General features: G+C 29.5%; 1 long non-coding RNA gene across 1 annotated transcript; it reads right to left on the reverse strand.

Moving 5' to 3' along the window:
* Positions 1-1,558: 1,558 nt before the first annotated feature.
* Positions 1,559-25,245, reverse strand: LOC145054714 (uncharacterized). The gene is made up of 10 exons (XR_013684887.1): positions 25,019-25,245; positions 24,264-24,358; positions 22,647-22,709; positions 21,964-22,066; positions 19,716-21,660; positions 17,398-17,468; positions 17,075-17,166; positions 11,726-15,485; positions 10,701-11,563; positions 1,559-2,111 (listed from the first exon to the last, which is right to left on the reverse strand). It is a non-coding gene; the product is annotated as an uncharacterized LOC145054714 (long non-coding RNA).

The following is a 25,245-nucleotide window of genomic DNA, read 5'->3' on the forward strand; positions in this document are numbered from 1 at the left end:
GTAAGAGGAAAGAGCAAATAACCTAAACCAGCATAAACACTGTATTCAATCAAAATAAAAACATAAACATGCTAGTAAACATAACTTTTTTAAGCGAATTGTGCTTGTTATAAGAAAAAAAAAATGAAAGTACAATGCTATTATTGGTAGATTTTTCAAAATAAAGTGCCTTGATAATAATGAAAAATATGGTAGATTTTTCAAAATAAAATGGGTTGATAAGATGATAAATTTTGAATGTAATAATGTTGCAACAGAAAGAAAACAAAGAAGTGTGAAGCTATAAATGGGTTGATTTTTCAAAGGGAAATTAATATGCTATAGATAGTATTTTTTTTTTCAAAAAAAAATGCCTTGCTTGATGAGGAAAAAGCTTGATAGATTTCTATTATAAGTAAAATGCATTGCTATATTTTGATTTGAAATGCCAATCAATGTAAACTAATACACACAAGACAACAAAATATATACCTGGATAAAAAATTGAAGTGTTTTGCTGTTTCTCAGCATCCCCACTATAATTGACAAGATTTAAGAACACACAACAAAATAAGAGATGTTTAGAATCACTCAGTTGTATCTTCTTACACTGTCCACGAGAATATTCAAAATTAAAAAGAATAAAACCAACTGCATAAATTACAAACTGTCACAAAGGGGTGGGATAATTACATCAAACAAAAAATAAAAATAGAAAAGGTTAGAGAAGTTTACCTCATGAAAGACTTCCTTGATACCCTTGTGCTCTTTAATTACTACACATGTTGAAGATATCCAAAAAATGATTTGTAGACATGATCATATTTCTGCACATGAAGGGTAGGATAGTCATATTCTAATATTCAACATACAGTTATTTCTTTCATCTAACAGGAAATGTTAAATGTTGATTTTTATTTTGTTCATATTATAAGGTTTTATTAATATAAATTTCTAATTGCAAAAAAGATACTACTAAATAGAGATATGAACACAGCAGGTAAGTCACATGTTTGTGCCCTAAATTTTAGCATCATGTCCTGAATACTTAAGAAAAATTGCATTGCTCCTGAGGTACAATGAAAAAAAAAAAAAAAACTAAAATCAACAATCATGGAATCGACAATTATCAACAACTGAATCTGAGTGAGTAAACATACATGCACTTTGTGCCACAATCACAACTGTAGGAAAAATGAGATGGACTTAATATTTATAATCTAAAGGTTAATAATATTGTTTTTAATTGTAGAATAGTGAAAGTTCATTACACTTATATATATTTCATCAAACGATTAAACAACATAAAAAATCTCCTTTGTTGTCGCGGAAAACAAGAAGAAAAAGTCAGCAACAGAGTTGAACTTCCACATCACTGGAAAAAATATTAAAAAGATGAAAGGAATTCAAAGCAAGTAAAATTGATACACATACAAGAGAAATATACTACTAAATAGTGTACAACAGACAAATAGTTGAAAAAAAAACAGTGTACATACTACACACCTCATGAGAAGTAAAAATCATTTGCTTCAAAGTTCATTGTTGTGACTGAGTTCTTGTACAGAGCTAGTAAAAATATAAAAATGTGGGCAAAATAGTCATTTTACATGGATTTAATGGCTACCTTTAGGCAGCATGAAGCGTTAAAAAAAAACAAGTGGTTATATAATAGGGACAAAATTTGTAATTTAGTAGTATAAGGCTATTGATATAAATTTCTAAGTACAAAAATGATAAAAGTTGATAGGATGGTAGTAAATTGAATAGAGTGGGTGAATAAGAAACAACAAACTATCTCAATTGCAATTTAACACCATGTAACTGTAGAAAAAAACCAGCTCCATTGTGAAAGTTAATAACTTCAAACATAGAATTAGTAAAAATATAAAAATGGTGCCAATTATGCTTCAAAGTTCACCAATTAGTAAAAAAACCAGCTCCACAAACTTAATTAAACATGCTATATAAGGATACAAAAAAGGAAAGACGCCATAGTATTATAGAAATCATTAATTAATAGAGGAGAAGAGAAGTCACCTATTTGTGCCCCTTAAATTCTAGCATTATGTCCTCCTGAATATTTAAGAAAAATTGCATTGCTCTTGACTCTTGAGGTACACTGAATAAATCTGAAATCACCAACTATGAGGCACATAAACTAACAATGCTGACTGATGTATGATAAATGATCAAAAAGAAGAGGAATGAGCAAACAACCTAAACCACACCACATTAATTAAGGTTGTATAACAAGAAACAAAAACTGGAATTCAAGATCATATTAATGCATAAAACAAAGAGAGGAAAAGAAATTCATTATCAGTATTATCAATGATCAAAAGGAAGAGGACTGTAAGTAGAAACACAATAATGTTCAAGCAAATAGCTAAATGCTTTCATGAATTGAACTTGTGTATTGTAGCATCTTACCTTCGATTATAAGTTCATAACATTGTATTTTCAATTAAAGCATTGATATTTTTCTTATTTAGTAGGGCATTATACTTTGAAAAATATGCCTTATTATAATTAATAACAGTAAAAATTGTTTTGTATTTGTAAGATATTGCTATAACTGGGTAAGTATTTCAAAGTGCCATGTTGTAATAGGAAGAATGATGCTATAATAAACAAATCAATGAAAGTACATTGTCATTTATTGCATTTATCATAAGATAAACAAGTGTTTCCTTCATCTTCAGTGAAGGAAAAAAGAAGTGTTTCTCTCAACATGCTTTGGAGGATAGGATAGGAATCCCTGATTTTGAACTTTCTGCACAAATGAAACCAATCATTTTGATCATTGAGCATTACTGAATTAATAATCACAAAGAAACATATAAATGAACCTTGCATTTTTGCTATATACATAATAACATGTGCTCCCCAGTGTGTTGCTCCTATCAAATTATTCTTCATGAGAAGCTTACAAATAACCTATTAGAGAAAAAACAAGTTAAAACAAAAAGACAGATTCTTGAAATCAACATACCAATCAGGCAATGGGCTAAAAGCATGACTTTCAGGAGTGATTAAAGCACCTCCTTATACACACTTTGAGTAAACCCACAAATCATCATTCACATAAACACCATTATATTCATATTTCATATAATCAAGTAACCTACAGTTCCTGATTCATAGACTATAAGCAGAAATACACAAACAGAGTAAAAAGAACAATATTAACAATCTTTAGTCGATTCTTCTGAAATCATACAGTGCACTGTTTTTAGATGGTTCTTAAAAATTTAGAGTACAAGTCTTAAGTTAGGTTAAAAGAAGAGGGAAATTGCTAATTCCACAACCAGAGAAAAAGTATGGCTCAAATGGTTCATGGAGCTATGATGACTAGTTATGAATATGAATAAAACATTTGGTGCCACCATATCAACAACAGAAAAAAGATGAGATGATCTTAAGATTCATAATCAATTAAGCTTTTATAAATTTATTCTCAGTTATATATAGAATGGTAAAAGTTCATTACATATACTAACATAGGATAGTAAAGCCATTCAAATAAGCCCTCTCTCTCTCTCTTGACATGAGACACAAACAAACTAATTTAAAAGAAAATCAAGGATAAACATGTGTGAAACAAATGGGACAAAGGTTAATAATGAAATAAATAATTAAAATAAGACCCCAGGCATCTGAAGACGATGGAAAGATACCCTGTTATGATCCCACATCGGCCGAAAGTACTATAAGTTGGTGGCTTATAAGTCTAAGTGTCCCCTCCTCCCACAAGCTGGCTTTTGGGAGTGAGTTCTACACTTGGGCTTATGGCATGATACGGGCCTAGTATGGGATGGGTACGTATCATACCCTTACTGTTTGAATATAGACATAAAACTAACTTGCCTAGGAGAAATCCAGTTATACTACTCTAACTGTTTGAATAAAACTGACTTGCTAAGACTTATGACCAAGATACCCTTACTATTATTAAACTTACTACATCAGGATAATTCACAAAGATTTCCTTCTCCTGTAGAAAAACAATGTAACTATCTTAGGATCTGTAACAAAAGGTATATATAATTAAAATATAGAATCATGAAAGTTCACAACATTACTACGTTTTGGCTGTTTCACCATAAAACTGACTTACAGATCGGATGCCTAAAGATAGGTGGAAAAAAAAAAAAGACAAAAAGCTTGACAAGAAGATAACCTAACCGGTGCATGAGGCAATGTTTAGATTTACAATTAAAAGTTGATTAGAATGATCTATCTATATATTCAGGATGTATGCGAGAGTTGACAAGAGTGGAATCTGAGTAAACATGCATGGACTTTGGGGCCTCTGTAGCAACTGCAGAAAAAAGATGAAAGTTTAAGAATCTATAAATGCTCAATTGCAAAATGAAGAAAGTTCATAACATTGCTATAAATAGATATAATGAGTAGGAGCACAAATGAATGGAGCAGGCAAACATGTTCAGTTGTTTACAACTGCATTTGAGTAAACATATTCAACTGCAGAAAAAAAAGAAAAAAAAAAGATGAAACTCTTTATGTGTGATAGTTGAAAAATCTAATCTGACAAGAACTCTTTCAATCATAGAATGGTGAAAGTTCATTACAAGTGCTTTTTTTGCTTCACCAAAAAATTAAACGGAAAACCAAAAGAAAGTCACTATAAGAGGTAGACTTCATCATTACCAAAAAACATTAACAAGAGATATATAAACAACTTATATTATCTCCAAAATAAGAAGGCAAATACTGAATATACATACATACCATCATGCATAGGAATGAATGTGAGTGTGAGTGTGTATACATACTATAGATGCATTAGGTGCCACAAAAGCAATTGTAGGAAAGAGTTCATATGATCTTAGGATTATAATCAAAGGTTTAACAATTAATTAAGAAGATTTCAAGAACATAATTTATTACATTTCCATAAATAGATAGGATACAATTTACCATCATCCAAGAGTTGAAAAAAGATCCAGCTCACTTGCAATTAATTTACCACCATGCAAGAGTTGACAGGAACATAATAATATATGTGCATGAGGCGATCTTTAGATCTAGAACACAAGAATTAGGGCTCAACTGTATTCCAACATAGCTGAATGATTACAATACAACTTCTATCATTCAGATCTCTCCCAAGGAAATGACTTCTCTAACAATCAAAACCTAACTCCTCTCTTCCGTATATAAAAGACACTCAAATCAGTTGAAAGTTACTCATTACTAACATGAGATTTTCGAACATAGTAAACTCTAAGTCTTATTCGTTCTTGTGTAAGTGAGCCTTAGGGAATAGAACTAAATATATATGTGCAATCGGTGCCACTATAGCAACTGTAGAAAAAAGATAAAACTAAGGCATCATGATCAAAAGGAATAGAAGATTTAAAAAATAAATAAGACTTAAGAGTACCGCATAAAATTGACCAGTTAATGGAGATAATCATTGAAGAAAAATAAATGTGATATAAGTGATGCCCATTTATCCCCTTATTAAATTTCTACTCCAACAACAAAGTACATAAAAATAAATTGGTTGAATTTTCAAAGTAAAATGCCTTGACAAGATAAAAATGATATAATCTTCAAAATAAAATGCCTTAAGAAGAAAATACTTGAAAGTTACAAAGTTACTATATAAAAAAGGAAAGTACAATGCTATAGTTGATAGATTTTTCAAAGAAAAAATGCCTAAATAATGAAAAATCCGATAGATTTTTAAAATTAAAATGCCAATGTATCACTTTGAAAGCAGTCCAGTAATAGAATAGTAATTTCTATGATTTTCTGAATCAAATTATCATGTAGTTCCCCATCTACTACCCTTAAGAACTCTATAAGGTCAAGTCATTTAACAGATAAACAAGTAAAATGTATTAATTAGAAGTAAAATGTAATAAACATACTAAGGATACCCACCATATAATAATTAAAAGTTATAAAAAATAATTATAAAAGATAAGATGAGTGGTGAAATAATATATATTTCAAGTGCAAAATGGAAAAAATTCATTTTCAAAGTAAACATGAATGCATGTATTATTAGGTTCCACCATAGCCACATAACCAGATAGGATTCCTAAGGTTGAAGAACACAAACATGGGCTACCTTTCCTAATGAACAAATCCAAAAGGTTATTAAACAAATGAAAATATATTAATATGGAATAGATAGGATAACACAATGCAAGAGTTAACAAGAACTCAACATGAGTAAACATACATGCTTCGTAATCAAAAGGCTAATAATTTATAACAACAAACTATCTCAATCACAATTTAACACCATTTATGAGTCGACAAGAAAAAAATTAGAATAAACTATCTCAAGATTTCAAGAAAAATGGTACACATTCAAGAGAAGAGAACAATTTCCATCTCCAGATAAGAAGGCAAATATACTACTGCATAGCTCATGTATAACAACATAAACAAGGTCATGGAAAGAACTTAAAAAGGGAAAATAATAAACTGAATACTAGTAAAAACTATAAATATGTGATACTCATATCCCTTTATCAAACCCCCCTCCCTATGATACACATATCTGAATTCTGATAGTTAAAATCAAACTACACAAAAAATGAAATTGCATGACCCCAAAAAGCTAGAAGGAGAAAACCCCCCAAAAAACTCACTATGTTTCATTATGTATCTTCTTTATTCTAAATGATTGACAAAGAAACTCAAACAATGAACTTAAAAAGAATAGAGAGTAGCATCAATCAACTATCAAATATATTACAAATAAATAAAACCAAAAAATTAAAAGATTATCTATGTATAAAATGAAGAACATGATGAAAAACAAGAAACTCAATGACCTTAATTTTCAAGTAGGAAAGAATTATATAAGGAACTTCTGCCAATTAAAAATCAAAACCCTTCAAAAAAAAACAAGATGTGATATTAAGATTCGTAACAAAATTAAAGAGCTAATAAAGGAAAAAAGTTCATTCTTTAGGATTTGCTTCTACAACAACTTAAACAACCTCCATGTTCACCAAAAGACTGTTATCAACAATAAACAAAATCCAAATAAATTTAAAAAATACAGACATGGTAAAGTGGCTGAATGGGTGAAAAGGTTTGTATGGAGAAAAATACTGTATAGATAAAGCACGTTTCTTTCTGAATGAGAATAAATGACCTATTACCCTCACTTTCCAAAAAAGTATAGTAAATGTCATCATAAAGAATTGCTAGTTTGTCAAAATAAAATAACTCATTTTGAAAAATATGATAGATTTTTAAAAGTAAAATGCCTTGACAGGCTAAATTTAAAAGTTATAATGTTGTAACTGAAAGAAAACTAAAATGCACGATATTATAAAAACGAGGTGATATGATCTTAAGACTCATAATAGAAAGGTTAAAAATGGAAGCATCAAAGAAAAGATTACATTCTTAAAGAGGAATCCGCAATTATCAAGCACAAAATAGAATACAGCAGAAAATCACTATCAGTTATTACCAATGATCAAAAGTAAGAGGAAAGAGAAAATAACCTAAACCACCATAAAGAGTGTATTCAATCAAAATAAAACCATAAACATGCTAGTAAACATAACTTTTTTAAGCGAATTGTGCTTGTTATAAGAAAAAAAAATGAAAGTACATGCAATGCTATTATTGGTAGATTTTTCAAAATAAAATGGGTTGATAAGATGATAAATTTTGAATGTAATAATGTTGCAACAGAAAGAAAACAAAGAAGTGTGAAGCTATAAATGGGTTGATTTTTCAAAGGGAAATTAATATGCTATAGATAGTATTTTTTTTTTTTCAAAAAAAAAATGCCTTGCTTGATGAGGAAAAAGCTTGATAGATTTTTATTATAAGTAAAATGCATTGAGAATACACACAATGCTATATTTTGATTTGAAATGCCAATCAATGTAAACTAATACACACAAGACAACAAAATATATACCTGGATAAAAAATTGAAGTGTTTTGCTGTTTCTCAGCATCCCCACTATAATTGACAAGATTTAAGAACACACAACAAAATAAGAGATGTTTAGAATCACTCAGTTGTATCTTCTTACACTGTCCACGAGAATATTCAAAATTAAAAAGAATAAAACCAACTGCATAAATTACAAACTGTCACAAAGGGGTGGGATAATTACATCAAACAAAAAATAAAAATAGAAAAGGTTAGAGAAGTTTACCTCATGAAAGACTTCCTTGATACCCTTGTGCTCTTTAATTACTACACATGTTGAAGATATCCAAAAAATGATTTGTAGACATGATCATATTTCTGCACATGAAGGGTAGGATAGTCATATTCTAATATTCAACATACAGTTATTTCTTTCATCTAACAGGAAATGTTAAATGTTGATTTTTATTTTGTTCATATTATAAGGTTTTATTAATATAAATTTCTAATTGCAAAAAAGATACTACTAAATAGAGATATGAACACAGCAGGTAAGTCGCATGTTTGTGCCCTAAATTTTAGCATCATGTCCTGAATACTTAAGAAAAATTGCATTGCTCCTGAGGTACAATGAAAAAAAAAAAAACTAAAATCAACAAACATGGAATCGACAATGAAAAATCAACAAACATACATGCATTTTGTGCCACAATCACAACTGTAGAAAAAATGAGATGGACTTAATATTTATAATCTAAAGGTTAATAATATTGTTTTTAATTGTAGAATAGTGAAAGTTCATTACACTTATATATATATATATATATATATATATATATATATATATTTCATCAAACGATTAAACAACATAAAAAAATCTCCTTTGTTGTGTTGTCAAGGAAAACAAGAAGAAAAAGTCAGCAACAGAGTTGAACTTCCTCATCACTGGAAAAAATATTAAAAAGATGAAAGGAATTCAAAGCAAGTAAAATCGATACACATACAAGAGAAATAAACATCTTATATCTCCAAATAAGAAGACAATGTAAATATACATTCCATAGCATGAATATATTACTAAATAGTGTAGAACAGACAATTAGTTGAAGATAAATCTAAAAATGGGGACAAAATAGTCATTTAACATGGATTTAATGGATAACTTTAGGCAGCATGAAGCGTAAAAAAACAAGTGGTTATATAATAGGGACAAAATTTGTAATTTAGTAGCGTGAAAGTTCATTATACTAATAATATGAGGGAGATAAGTCAATCAATTGAAGAAGCCCTCTGTGTAGACAAACAAACTATTTAAAAGAAAATCAAACCATAGGATAGCCATGTGTGAAAGAAATGGGACAAGGGAAACATTCATGTAAACAGAACTGCATCTTAAGATTCGCTATCAAAAGGTTGTTTATAATCTCAGATTTCAAAAACAGGATCATTACACTGCAATAAAAAAAATGGGATACATTTAGTGCCAATTATACTAACAGAGAGAGAGAGAGAGTTAACATTATGCTTCAGAGTTCATTGTTGTGAGTTTCTTGTTTATATCCAAAAAAAATGAAACTACAACAATCAAATATGCAAGAAAATTCATTTTTGGTCGATATTCAAAAATAAAGTGCAAACTAGATGTTGGAAAATTAAAATAGTCAAATCAAAAAAGAGCATCAAGGTGAAAATGAGCTATAAAATAAGCTTAGAGATTAAATATATTTTTATAATTATATATTAGAAGTCTTGGGCTTTAAAAGTCATATTATTATCCTCATATTATTATCCAACAAGGGTCCATAAAAACTAGCATAAGATTAAGGGCTTAAAAGCTGTAAAATAGAAAGGGAAAAGTTAATTACACTGCTATTTGATTTTGCTTCAGCAAAAACTAAACAACCTAAAAAGGCTCCATTATGTTATCAATAATAGAGTTGTTGAAATTCTTGATTACATTTTTAGATTAAAAAGAAAGTAAACTCATTTCCAGACAAGAAAACCTAAATTCTATCTCCAAACCTAAATAGCATAATCTAGAGAAAAAACAAGTCCATGAACACATTACATACATCAAAACCATGATAATAAAAAAAGAATTGGTAGATTTTTTAAAAGTTAATAAGAAATTTTTTGAAAGTTAAAATGCTCTGACATAAAGAAAAGTGAATAGTGCAATGCTGTAATTGGGTTGATTTTTCAAAAGAAAATGCTTGATATAGTAAACAGATCGATAACCAAGGAATTCAAAAACCCTAATTTTCAAATAGGAAAAAATTGTATAAGGAACACTTCTGACATCCAAAAATCAAAACCCTTCAAAAGAAGAATCAAGAACAAGACAACTGACAGATGAAGAAACAAAATATGAAAAACACAGACATGGGTTGAAGAGACATGAATCATTTCATGGGCTAGCTTCCTACCTAACGAACAAAACAAAAAGGTTATTGAACAAATAAAAATATATTAATATGAAAAAACAAGATTACCTTTCATAAAAAAAAAAAAAAAAAAATGTAAAATCTTAGGAAGAATATAAACCTCTACTCCAAGTTGAAGATAAAAGTCAAGAAGAAGGCACTTTAACATATTTACACTAAAGCCTTATTAAACAAAACATTAGACCTTACACTTAGTTTTAAGCCCTACAATATCAATTAAATGAAAAGCTAGTAAATAGTTAAAGCACATAATCAAACAAATAATAGAGGGATATTCCCAAACCAAATCAAACCAAACCTTGAACCACAAATATAAACATAAATAAAAACATCACTCAAATCGAACACTAGCATTCAAAAGAAATTTCTTATAATTAAAAACATCAATACCTCTCAACCTTGCATTTTTGCTATATACATAATAACATGTGCTCCCCAGTGTGTTGCTCCTATCAAATTATTTTTCATGAGAAGCTTACAAATAACCTATTAGAGAAAAAAAAAAGTTAAAACAAAAAGACAGATTCTTGAAATTCAACATACCAATCAGGCAATGGGCTAAAAGCATGACTTTCAGTAGTGATTAAAGCACCTCCTTATACACACTTTGAGTAAACCCACAAATCATCATTCACATAAACACCATTATATTCATATTTCATATAATCAAGTAACCTACAGTTCCTGATCCATAGACTATAAGCACACATACACACAAACAAAGTAAAATGAACAATATTAACAATCTGTAGTCGATTCCTCTGAGATCATACAGATAACTGATTTAGGTTAAAAGAAGAGGGATATTGCTAATTCCACAACCAGAGAAAAACTATGAATAAAACATTTGGCACCACCATATCAACAACAGAAAAAAGATGAGATGATATTAAGATTCATAATAAATAAATTAAGCTTTCATAAATTTATTCTCAGTTATATAGAATGGTAAAAGTTCATTACATATACTGACATAGGATAGTAAAGCCATTCAAATAAGCCCTCTCTCTCTTGACATGAGACACAAACAAACTAATTTAAAAGAAAATCAAGGATAAACATGTGTGAAACAAATGGGACAAAGGTTAATAATGAAATAAATAATTAAAATAAGACCCCAGGCATCTAAAGACGATGGAAAGATACCCTTACTGTTTGAATAAAACTGACTTACTAAGACTTATGACCAAGATACCCTTACTATATATTATTAAACTTACTACATCAGGATAATTCACAAAGCTTTCCTTCTCCTGTAGAAAAACAATGTAACTATCTTAGGATCTGTACAAAAGGTATATATAATTAAAATATAGAATCATGAAAGTTCACAACATTACTACATTTTGGCTGCTTCGCCATAAAACTGACTTACAGAATCATTACACTGCAATAAAAGAGAGAAAGCATCTCACCAAAATGGAAGAGAACTCTCATGCTTGTGCTCCACAACTTTCAACCACAAACCCAAAAAAGCAAAACACATAAGAGTAAATATACATGCATTAAGTGCAAAATGATAAACTCATAGGATGATCCAAAATTAAAAGTTTCAATAACATAATGGTGAAACTTCACTAGTCTGTTATAAACAGATCGGATGCCTAAAGATAGGTGGAAAAAAAAAAGACAAAAAGCTCAATTGCAAGAGTTGACAAGAAGATAACCTAACCTGTGCATGAGGCAATATGTTTAGATTTACAATTAAAAGGTTGATAATATGATATAGATATGAAGCACAGAATGGTGAAAGTTGATTAGAATGATTTAAATATGCAGGATGCATGCAAGAGTTGACAAGAGTGGAATCTGAGTAAACATGCATGGACTTTGGGGCCTCTGTGGCAACTGCAGAAAAAAGATGAAAGTTTAAGAATCTATAAATGCTCAATTGGAAAATGAAGATAGTTCATAACATTGCTATAAATAGATATAATGACTAGGAGTACCAAAAAAATCCTGCATGTAAAAAAAACCATGAGTTTACCAGAACTCAAAAAGGAAAAAACATTTAACTGAAAACTAGTAAAAACTAAGAGGGAAAAAAAAGTGAACTTAAGTTCAAATCAGTAGTTAATAATTTAGATTCCATTACACTGCTATAAACAGATAGGAAGCATTGGAATACAAGTTTTGTCTAGAGAAACCCAAAAAGAAAATTATAATAAATTACAAGTAATTAGCACTTTGGTGAATATCATCAATCAACTAACGAAAATGTGTGATAGTTGAAAAATAACTAATCTGACAAGAACTCTTTCAATCATAGAATGGTGAAAGTTCATTACAGGTGCTTTTTTTGCTTCACCAAAAAATTAAACGGAAAACCAAAAGAAAGTCACTATAAGAGGTAGACTTCCTCATTACCAAAAAAACATTAACAAGAGATATATAAACAACTTATATTATCTCCAAATAAGAAGGCAAATACTGAATATACATACATACTATTAAATTGCATTGCTTATGTAGGAAAATAAAAACGGTAGGAGAAAAATAAGCCAAAGTATGAAGACATGAGTAACATAAAAGGAGAGAAAGAAATTCCTGACTACATTATTTACCATCATGCATAGAAATGAATGTGAGTATACATATACTATAGATGCATTAGATGCCACAATAGCAATTGTAGGAAAGAGTTCATATGATCTTAGGATTCATAATCAAAAGTTTAACAATTAATTAAGAAGATTTCAAGAACATAATTTATTACATTTCTATAAATAGATAGGATACAATTTACCATCATCCAAGAGTTGAAAAAAGATCCAGCTCACTTGCAATTAATTTACCACCATGCAAGAGTTGACAGGAATATAATAATATATGAGCATGAGGCAATCTTTAGATTTATAATCAAAAGGTGAATACTCTTATATTTATATGCTCTACTCTAGATCTACAACACAAAAAATTACATTACAACTTCTATCATTCAGATCTCTCCCAACGAAATGACTTCTCTAACAATCAAAACCTAACTCCTCTCTTCCGTATATATATCCACAAAATAGACAAGTTAATGGAGATAAAAATAAATGTGATACCCATTTATCCCCTTATTAAATTTCTACCCCAACAACAAAGTACATAAAGATAAATTGGTTGAATTTTCAAAGTAAAATGCCTTGATAAGAAAAAAATGATATGATTTTCAAAATAAAATGCCTTAGAGAAGAAAATACTTGAAAGTTACAATGTTTTTAACACAAATAAAACTGTAACGTGCAATGATACAAGTGGGAGCATTTTTTACAGGGAAATATGCTTATTATATAAAAAAGAAAGTACAATGCTATTGTTTCTAGGTAGATTTTTCAAAAGAAAAAATGCCTTAATAATGAAAAATTCGATAGATTTTTAAAAGTAAAATGCCAATGTATCACTTTGAAAACAGTGGAGTAATAGAATAGTTATTTCTATGATTTTCTAGATCAAAATATCATGTAGTTCCCCATCTACTACCCCCTTAAGAACTCTATAAGGACAACACATTTAACAGATAAACAAGTAAAATGTATTAACTAGAAGCAAAATGTAATAAACATGCTAAGGATACCCACTATATAATAATAATAAAAGTTATAAAAAAATAATTATAAAAGATAAAGATGAGTTATGAAATAATATATATTTCAAGTGCAAAATGGAAAAAATTCATTTGCAATGCTATCATAGATTGGGCAAATAATACGAATAAGAAACAACCAACAAACATCTCAATTGCAATTTTGCACCACAAATGAGTTGAAAAGAACCAAATCAAAGTAAACATGAATGCATGTATTATTAGGTTCCACCATAGGTACATAACTAGATAGGATTCCTAAGGTTGAAGAACACACACTTGGGCTACCTTTCCTAATGAACAAATCCAAAAGGTTATTAAACAAATGAAAATATATTAATATGGAATAGATAGGATAACACAATGCAAGAGTTAACAAGAACTCAACATGAGTAAACATACATGATTCAGAATCAAAAGGTTAATAATTTATAACCACAGAAAAACGATGAGTTGTTATCAAGCTTCATAATCAATTGGACTGAAGAAAAAAAAACTGTTTGAAAAACAATGAGATGTTATCAAACACTAACAATGAGGTTATTAATAAAAATTCCTAAATGCAAAATGATAAAAGTTCAATGCACTGCTTCATAGATAGGATGCAAGTAAAATGAATAGAGTGGGCGAATAAGAAACAACAAACTATCTCAATTGCAATTTAACACCATTTATGAATCGACAAGAACAAACTCCACATGCATTGAAGAAAAAAGCACAAATGATCTTAGCATTCATAATTAAAAGTTTAACAATCAAGATTTCGAGAAAAATGATACACATTCAAGAGAAGTGAACAATTTCCATCTCCAGATAAGAAGGCAGATATATTACTGCATAGCTCATGTATAACAACATAAACAAGGTCATGGAAAGAACTCAAAAAGGGAAAATAATAAACTGGAAACTAGTAAAAACTATTAAATATGTGAGCACATAAAACTTTATAGAGAGACCCGAAAAAAGAAGGGAAAACAAGGTCAAATCAAAAGGTTACTTATAATCTTAAATTCCAAGAACTGAATTGTAATTTACCAGTATTCAAGAGTTGACAAGAACTGAATCTAAGTAAACAGATGATGTACATTTGGTATAGCAACCATAGAAAAAGATGAATATTTTCCAAAGTAAAATGCATTGAGAGTTGCAACGTTTTAACACAAATAAAACTAAAAAGTGCAATGCTATAAATGGGTTGAGTTTTTAAAGGGAAGTGTGCTTATTATGTAAAAAATGAAGATATGATGTCATGTTTGGTTTGATTTTTCAAAAGAAAATGCCTTCATGTTGAAAAATATGATAGATTTTTAAAAGCAAAAAGCCTTATATGAAATACATAGACATGGGTTGAAGATAAAATTTTTGGGCTTGCTTACTCGTGAACAAATCTAAAAGGTTATTAAGCAAATGAAGATATATTAATATGGGATTGGATCATAAACCATTTAAAGAAGATTAATTTGAAGGAAAAAAAATGTAAAATATATAAAATAAGGGTAAATAAGAATGGACAAACCAGACAAACTGCAATTTACCAGCAAGCATGAGTTGACAAGAACTGACTTTCAGTGAGCATATATGTGTGTTTTCCTCCACTATAGACTCTGTATAAATAAATTAGATGTTGTTAAGATTCATAATGAAAAGGTTAATAATGGAAATTTTCATTAAATAAAGAAAAAGACCCCAAGCATCTCAAGAGGATGGAAGACAAGTAGGTGAATAAGAAAGGAAAAAACCATCTATCTCAATTGCAATTTTCCACCATTCATTCACGAGATGCTCTTAAGCTTAAAAATCAAAAGTTTAATATAATAATCTATACACTGCTATGAATCGAGTGTCTGAATAAAGAGTTGATGAGAAGACTAAATATGAGTAGAGCATACATGCATTTAGTCATCATAGAAACTATTAAAAACGAGGTGATATGATCTTAATAGAAAGGTTAAAAATCAAAAGGAAGAGGAAAGAGCAAACAACCTAAACCACACCACATTAATTAAGGTTGTATAACAAGAAACAAAAGAAGAAACAGTTTTCACCATGAAACTTATAGCCATAGTAGTTTTGTCAAGACTTTTGAGTTAAAAAAACACACTTTAATAAGTATAGACATTCCTTTAGATTGAGGAACTCATATGTAGATGGAATACCAGATATGGAAATCAAAAACTTTAATAGTAAAAAAAAGAGGTAAAATAATGTTTTTAAAATATGGGCTTATTATATAGGTTTTATGAAACTTATCTTGATGTTAAAACTTTATCATTTTGTGGGACAATAAAGTTCACCTACAAATACAATTCATGACAAATCCAACTATTGAGGGATATTCCCAAACCAAACCTTGAACCACAAATACAAACATCACTCAAATCAAATCACTATGTTTCATTATGTATCTTCTTTATTCTAAATGATTGACAAAGAAACTCAAACAATGAACTTAAAAAGAATAGAGAGTAGCATCAATCAACTATCAAATATATTACAAATAAATAAAACCAAATAATTAAAAGATTATCTCTGTATAAAATGAAGAACATGATGAAAAACAAGAAACCAATAACCAAGAAACTCAATGACCTTAATTTTCAAGTTGGAAAGAATTATATAAGGAACCTCTGACATTCAAAAATCAAAACCCTTCAAAAAAAACAAGATGTGATATTAAGATTCATAACAAAATTAAAGAGCTAATAAAGGAAAAAGTTCATTCTTTAGGATTTGCTTCTACAACAACTTAAACAATCTCCATGTTCACCAAAAGACTGTTATCAACAATAAACAAAATCCAAATAAATTAAAAAAAAAAAAAAAAAATACAGACATGGTAAAGTGGCTGAATGGGTGAAATGGTTTGTATGGAGAAAAATACTGTATAGATAAAGCATGTTTCTTTCTGAATGAGAATAAATGACCTATTACCCTCACTTTCCAAAAAAGTATAGTAAATGTCATCATAAAGAATTGGTAGTTTGTCAAAATAAAATAACTCATTTTGAAAAATACGATAGATTTTTAAAAGTAAAATGCCTTGACAGGCTAAATTTAAAAGTTATAATGTTGTAACTGAAAGAAAACTAAAATGCACGATGTTATAAAAACGAGGTGATATGATCTTAAGACTCATAATAGAAAGGATAAAAAATGGAACCATCAAAGAAAAGAAAAGCTTAGAGAAGTTTACCTCATCATAGACTTCCTTGATACCCTTGTGCTCTTTAATTTCTACACATGTTCAAGATATCCACATAATGATTTGTAAACATGATCATGTTTCTGCACTTGAAGGGTAGGATAGTCATATTCTAATATTCAACATACAGTTATTTCTTTCACCTAACAGGAAATGTTAAATGTTGATTTTTATTTTGTTTACAGTTCTCTTTGGTGGCACCTCATCAATAACAGCAATGGGCAAACCCAAAAATTAAATTATTGTGGCCTTTAAATAATCAATTCTGCATCAGATAAATAACTCTCAATTTTGTTGAGTGGAAAATTACATACCTTTGAGCTTTAAAACCTTTCATAACATCTGATCTTTGACCTCCTTCAAACAAGTCATTGGTTGTGAGTTTCTGTCCATTGTTGTGATTGCATGAGTTCTTGTACAGAGTTAGTAAAAATATAAAAATGTGGGCAAAATAGTCATTTTACATGGGCGGCATGAAGCCCAAAGACCAAATCCAAAAAGGATAAAAAGTGCAAGAAAAACAATCCGAAAACAAGTGTTATAAAATTTGTGTAATTTAAGTGTCTTATAAGGTTTTATTAATATAAATTTATAATTGCAAAAACATATCACTGAATAGAGATATGAACAGAGAGAGCAGGTAAGTCACATGTTTGTGCCCCCTAAATTTTAGCATCATCTCCTGAATACTAAATTAAAATTGCATTGCTCCTGAGGTACAATGAAAAAAAAAACTAAAATTAACAAACATGGAATCGAAAGGGAAAAGTTAATTACACTGCTATTTGAAAGGGAAAAGTTAACTAAAACTAGCATAAGATTAAGGACTTAAAAGCTGTAAAATAGAAAGGGAAAAGTTAATTACACTGCTATTTGATTTTGCTTCAGCAACAATTAAACAACCTAAAAAGGCTCCATTATGTTATCAATAATAGAATTGTTGAAATTCTTGATTACATTTTTCAGATTAAAAAGAAAGTAAACTCGTTTCCAGACAAGAAAACCTAAATTCTATCTCCAAACCTAAATAGCTCGTCTACAAAAACATAATCTAGAGAAAAAAAAAAGAAGTCCATGAACATATTACATACATCAAAACCATAATAATAATCAAAAAAAGAATTTATAGATTTTTTAAAAGTGAAATACCTCAATAAGAAATTTTTTGAAAGTTAAAATGCGAAAAGTGAATAGTGCAATGCTTTAATTGGGTTGATTTTTCAAAAGAAAATGACTTGATATAGTAAAATATGATACATGTTTAAGGAAACATTTGAAAGTTTTATAAAAAAAATGTAAAATCTATAAGATAGGATGCACATGAACATGAATAAAGGGGGGTAAATAATAAGAATGGACAAACAACAATTTACCACAAAAGCAAAGGTTGAAAAGAACTGGCTTTCAGTAAACACATATATGTGTATTTCCCTCCACTATAGCAAATGTATAAATAAATTAGATATAATTAAGATTCATAATGAAAAGATTAATAAAAGAAAAAGTCATTAACTAAAGAAATCTCAAGAGGATGGAAGAGAAGTAGGTGAATAAAAAAGGAAAAAGATCTCAATTGCAATTAATAGAAGAGAAGAGAAGTCACCTATTTGTGCCCCTTAAATTCTAGCATTATATCCTCCTAAATATTTAAGAAAAATTGCATTGCTCTTGACTCTTGAGGTACAATGAATAAAAACTAACAATGCTGACTGATGTATTATTATTTATTATAAATGATCAAAAGGAAGAGGAAAGAGCAAACAACCTAAACCACACCACATTAATTAAGGTTGTATAACAAGAAATGAAAAATGGAATTCAAGATCATATTAACGCATGAAACAAAGAGAGGAAAAGAAATTCATTATCAGTATTATCAATGATCAAAAGGAAGAGGACTGTAAGTAAAAACACAATAATGTTCAGTTCAAGCAAATAGCTAAATGCTTTCATGAATTGAACTTGTGTATTGTAGCATCTTACCTTCGATTATAAGTTCATAACATTGTATTTTCAATTAAAGCACTGATATTTTTCTTATTTAGTAGGGCATTATACTTTGAAAAATATGCCTTATTATAATTAATAACAGTAAAATTTGTTTTGTATTTGTAAGATATTGCTATAACTGGGTAAGTATTTCAAAGTGCCATGTTGTAATAGGAAGAATGATGCTATAATAAACAAATCAATGAAAGTACATTGTCATTTATTGCATTTATCATAAGATAAACAAGTGTTTCCTTCATCCAAGTCTACTAATGAAATGTGACTTACCACCTATAGTAGTTTTGTCAAGACTTTTAAGTTTTAAAAAAATTACATTTTAAAAAGTATAGACATTCCTTTATACTGAGAAATTCATATGTAGATGGAATACCAGATATGGAAATCAAAAACTTTAATAGTAAAAAAAGAGGTAAAATAATGTTTTTAAAATATGGGAAAACTTATCTTGATGTTAAAACTTTATCATTTTGTGGGACAAAAAAGACAATAAAGTCTACCTACCTACCTACAAATCCAACTATTGAGGGATATTCCCAAACCAAACCTTGAACCACAAATATAAACATCACTCAAATCAAACTACCATTCAAAAGAAATTTCTTATAATTAAAAACATGAATACCTCTCAACCTTGCATTTTTGCTATATACATAATAACATGTATGTGCTCCCCAGTTGTGTTGCTCCTATCAAATTATTCTTCACGAGAAGCTTAGAAATAACCTATTAGAGAAAAAAAGTTAAAACAAAAAGACAGATTCTTGAAATCAACATACCAATCAGGCAATGGGCTAAAAGCATGACTTTCAGGAGTGATTAAAGCACCTCCTTATACACACTTTGAGTAAACCCACAAATCATCATTCACATAAACACCATTATATTCATATTTCATATAATCAAGTAACCTACAGTTCCTGATCCATAGACTATAAGCACACATACACACAAACAGAGTAAAATGAACGATATTAACAATCTGTAGTCGATTCCTCTGAGATCATACAGATAACTGATTTAGGTTAAAAGAAGAGGGATATTGCTAATTCCACAACCAGAGAAAAACTATGAATAAAACATTTGGTGCCACCATATCAACAACAGAAAAAAGATGAGATGATCTTAAGATTCATAATCAATTAAGCTTTCATAAATTTATTCTCAGTTATATAGAATGGTAAAAGTTCATTACATATACTAACATAGGATAGTAAAGCCATTCAAATAAGCCCTCTCTCTCTCTTGACATGAGACACAAACAAACTAATTTAAAAGAAAATCAAGGATAAACATGTGTGAAACAAATGGGACAAAGGTTAATAATGGGGGAAAAAAAGTCATGAACTAAAGAAAAAGACCCCAGGCATCTGAAGATAATGGAAAGAAAAATAGGTGAATAAGAAAGGACAAACATGCATTTGTTGCCACCATAGAAACTGTAGAACAAGAATAAGATGATTCTAAGATTCAAAACTAAAAGGTTGATATAATCTAAAGTGGTGTTTGTTTTCTGCCAAAAGGTCTTTTTGACCTCTTATGTCTACGGGAGGAAAGACATTTGTGAAAAAGACTGTTTGCTTTTCAGAAGACAAAGGATATATAAAAAGGTCTTTTTGACATCTTTTTCCGGAAGACAAAAAAAAAAGCTTCTAACTTTGGAAGACATTAATTTTTAAGTTCTAATCCTAATTTAATATTTCTTTTTCCACCTATTTTAAGATTCAAAACTAAAATTTGAATAATCTACAGACACTGCTATGAACCGAGTGTCCGAATAGAGAGTTGATGAGAAGTAAATATGAGTAAAACATAGCGGCATTTAGTCATCATAGCAACCTATATAAAAAGCTCAGATGATCTTATGATTCAATAACAGAATCAGTACACTGCAATAAAGGAGAGAAAGAGAGCTGAAATCAGACACATCCACATTGAGAAAATATCCCACCATAATGGAAGGAGAAGTCTCATGCTTGTGCTCCACAACTTTCAACCAGAAACCCAAAAAAGCAAAACAAATTAAGACCATTATAGAAAAGAAGATGCTTTAAATTCATTAGATTTAGTCAGACTCCCATCTGTCTCCTGTAAGGTATATATCCACATACAGAGAGAGCATCAGAAAAATCACCATATCCATAGCTTCAAATAACTAAATATGAGTAGAAAATTTTGACATTAATATGATCTTATGATTCATAAACAAAAAGATTAATAATCTAGAGGGAAATTGTCAGAAAAGTCCCAATATTTACGGAAACGTTACAGTTAAGTCCCAATTTTTTTTAACATAAAAGCCCCGATTATTTCATTTTGGCTCAAATTAACAAAAAAGTCCTTTTTTTTCTTTTAACAGGAAATGACATATTACCATGTAAAATCAACTAACCGGGACTTGTCTGTTCAAAAAAAATAAATTGGGACTAAAGTGTAACTTTTCCGAAAATATTGGGACTTTTCTGACAATTTCCCTCTAGATTGCAACTTAGCAACGTACAGGAGTTGACAAGAACTGAATCTGAGTGAGTAAACGTACATGCATTTAGTGTCACCATGCATCATCACAACTGTAGAAAAAAGATGAGATGATCTTAATATTAATATCAAAAGGAAAAGGTTAATGATATGATTTTTAATTAAACAATGTAAAAAGCTCCTTCATTTCTCATCGAGGAAAACCAGAACAATTAGACAGAGTTGAACTTTTCCTCATTACAGTAAAAACTACAAATCAGAGAATTAATATTTATGAACAGAAGTAAAACTCATATAAGTGACACTGATATATCCCTTTATCTTTCAAACCACAACAGAATACATACATTAATTAAAAGTTTAGCCAACAAAATAAAAAGATGAATAATATATACCTGAAAGTGGTACCTAAACACATGAAAATAGTCTACAAGAGGGACATCATATTCAGGCTATTAGTCGAGTTGTTTTGAACATAATGTCCTTCCTGCAAATAGCCTGGAAAGCCCATACCATTAGAGATTAGAAAGATTCAACCAACAAATATGAGCAAGATAGAAAAGACCAAAGCATGAAACATGTTGAAAAAAAAAAGCGTTAAGAGAATTGATTTAACATCAATCAAGTTGATTCCTAATAATAAATACGATACAGTTCATGAGAAGTAAAATGGAAGTCTGGATCATTTGATTCAAAGTTCATTGTTGTGAGTTCATGTACAGAAGAATTAGTAAAAATACAAAAATGTGGGTGAAATAGTCATTTTACATGGATTTAAGGGATATCTCAGTTGCAATTTAACATCATGTATGAGTTGACAAGAACCAAATCAGAGTAAATATGTGTGCATTAAGTAAGTGAAAAAAAGTTCAGGTGAAAAAGAAAAGACAAACCAGCTAAAATGAAATTTACCACTGTGCAAGAGTTGACAAGAACATAATCAATCTTTAGATTTACAAACAAAAGGTCGATGATATAGATTTCAAGCACAGAATGTTGTGAATATGAAGGATGCCTAGGAGTATGAATATGAAGGTGAATAAGAAAAGGCAAACAAGCTTAATTAATTGCAATTTACCACCATCACAGGAATGGATTCTGAGTAAACATCCATTGACTTTGGGTGGGGCCTCTATAGCAACTGCAAAAAAAAAAAACAAAAAGGTGAGCACATAAAACCTTATAAAGAGACCCAAAAAAGAAGGGAAACAAGTGAATTTAAGGTCAAATCAAAAGGTTACTTACTAATAAGAAAGGACAACCTAACTCAATTGTAATTTACCAGCATGCAAGAATTGAAAAGAACTGAATCTAAGTAAACAGATGTACATTTGGTGTCATCATAGCAACTATAGAAAAAAAAAAAAAAAAAAAAAAAAAAAAGATGAGAGGATCTTAGATTCTAAGAACAGGATCATTGCACTGCAATAAAAGAGAGAAAGAAAGAGCTGAAATCAGACACCTACTTGAATGGAATATCCACATTGAGAAAACATCTCACCAAAATGGAAGAGAACTCCCCAACTTTCAACCAGAAACCAAAAAAATAAAAAAGGAAACACATAAAGACCATTATAGAAAAGATGATACTTCAAAATCATCATCATTAGTTATCCTGTAAGGTATATATCCACAAAATAAACAAGTTAATGGAGATAATCATTAAAGAAAAATATTTGTTATATAAGCCATACTGATATCTCTGTATAAAATGAAGAACATGATGAAAAAAAAAGAACCCGATAACCAAGAAACTCAATGACCTTAATTTTCAAGTTGGAAAGAATTGTATAAGGAACCTCTGTCATTCAAAAATCAAAACCCTTCAAATAAACCCATCAAAGAAGAATCAAGAACAAGACAAGTGACAGATGAAAAACAACATATGATAAACAAAGAATTGAATCTTTGGATCCATACATGCCTTTGTTGCCACCATAGGAACTGTAGAAAAAGAATGTGATGCTCTTAATATTAATATTCAAAAGGCACACAATCTACACTCACTGCTATGAATCGAGGGTCTGAATGAAGACTTGATGAGAACTAAATATGAGTAAAAAACATTTAGTCATCATAAGATTCAAAATAGAAACAGTCATATAGCTCTCCAGATTAAGTGCTTAACCCATTAAGCCAAAAAGAAACACTAAATATACATTCCATAGCATGAATATGGTACTAATTAAATAGTGTAGAACACACAATCAGTTGGAAAAAAAAACCATAGCATCAAAGAAAGAAATTCCTGACCACACTACTCATGATTCATATAAGCATTTAACTGGAAACTAGTAAAAACTACAAGTGACACTGATGTCCCTTTATCTTTTAAACAACAACAGAATACATTAAAAGCTTAGCCAACAAAATAAAGATAATTAATAACCTAAACACGTGAAAATAGTCTACAAACATATATGAGCAACACAGAAAGAACTCGAAAAGGAAAAACATTTAACTGGAAACTATAAAAAGGTTACCACACAAAAGCTTGCATAATAAGGGAAAAGAAAGTGAAGTTAAGTTCAAATCAGTAGTTAATAATTTAGACTTCATTACACACTGTTATAAACAGATAATCTAGATCTGAAACATGTAAAAATAGAGACAAAATATGACTCAATGAGATGATCTTAAGATTCACAATCAAAAGGTTGTTAATAATCTCAGATTTCAAGAACAGAATCATTACACTGCAATAAAAGAGAGAAAACATGCACATAAAGACCAATATGGAAACAAAGATACTTCAAAATCATCATCATTAGTCAGCCTCCAATCTGTCTCCTGTAAGGTATATATAATATCCACAAAATAAACAGGTTAGTGGAGATAATCACTGAACCTATATCATTGAAGAAAAATAACTTTTACATATATGTGATATCCCTTTATTTCTACTCCTACAACAAAGCACATAAAAATAACTTGGAATTGCTCATCTAGAGAAACCCAGAAAGAAAACACGTTTGTAGATGAACAAATTCAAAAAATAATATATTTATATGGAACAGATAAGCCATCTAACAAAGCATTACGAAACAAGACACATCTCTCAACTATTTTCAGAAATATTCATCAAACCCTCCCTACGATAGAAGGGGAAAACCCCCAAAAAATTTATTCTGATTCATTCTATCTTCTTGTTCTTAATGATTGACCAAGAAACCCAAACAATGAACTTAAGAAGATTAAAGAGCAGGATCAATCGACTATCAAAAACTATTTCAAATAAACAAAACCAAAAGATTCTAAAGATTATCTATGCATAAAATGAAGAACATGATGAAAAACAAGAAACTGATCGATAACCAAGAAGTGGAAAAACCCCCAATTTTCAAGTAGGAAAAAACTGTATAAGAAACTGTTAAAAAATCTGTCAAAGAAGAATCAAAAACAAGACAATCGACAGAAGAGAAAATTAAAAGATGCAAAATACAGACATACATGGGTACTTGAAGAGACTTATCATGGGTAGCTTGCTAATGCTGTTGGAGAAGAACGATCGAAGGGAGTGCAGATTGATTGCTGATATATGTAGGTTTCTAAAGGCGGTTTATGTGGGCAACGGTAATATATTTTATTTCCTTATTTCGCGTATCCAACTAACGATTCTTCTTCTTCATGGCTTTTAAGGCGAATCTAAAGATACCTAATTTAAAACCACTTTGACT

Source organism: Lactuca serriola, chromosome 5, assembly GCF_051521515.1.
Source record: "Lactuca serriola cultivar US96UC23 chromosome 5, Lser_US96UC23_V15, whole genome shotgun sequence".
NCBI lineage: Eukaryota > Viridiplantae > Streptophyta > Magnoliopsida > Asterales > Asteraceae > Lactuca > Lactuca serriola.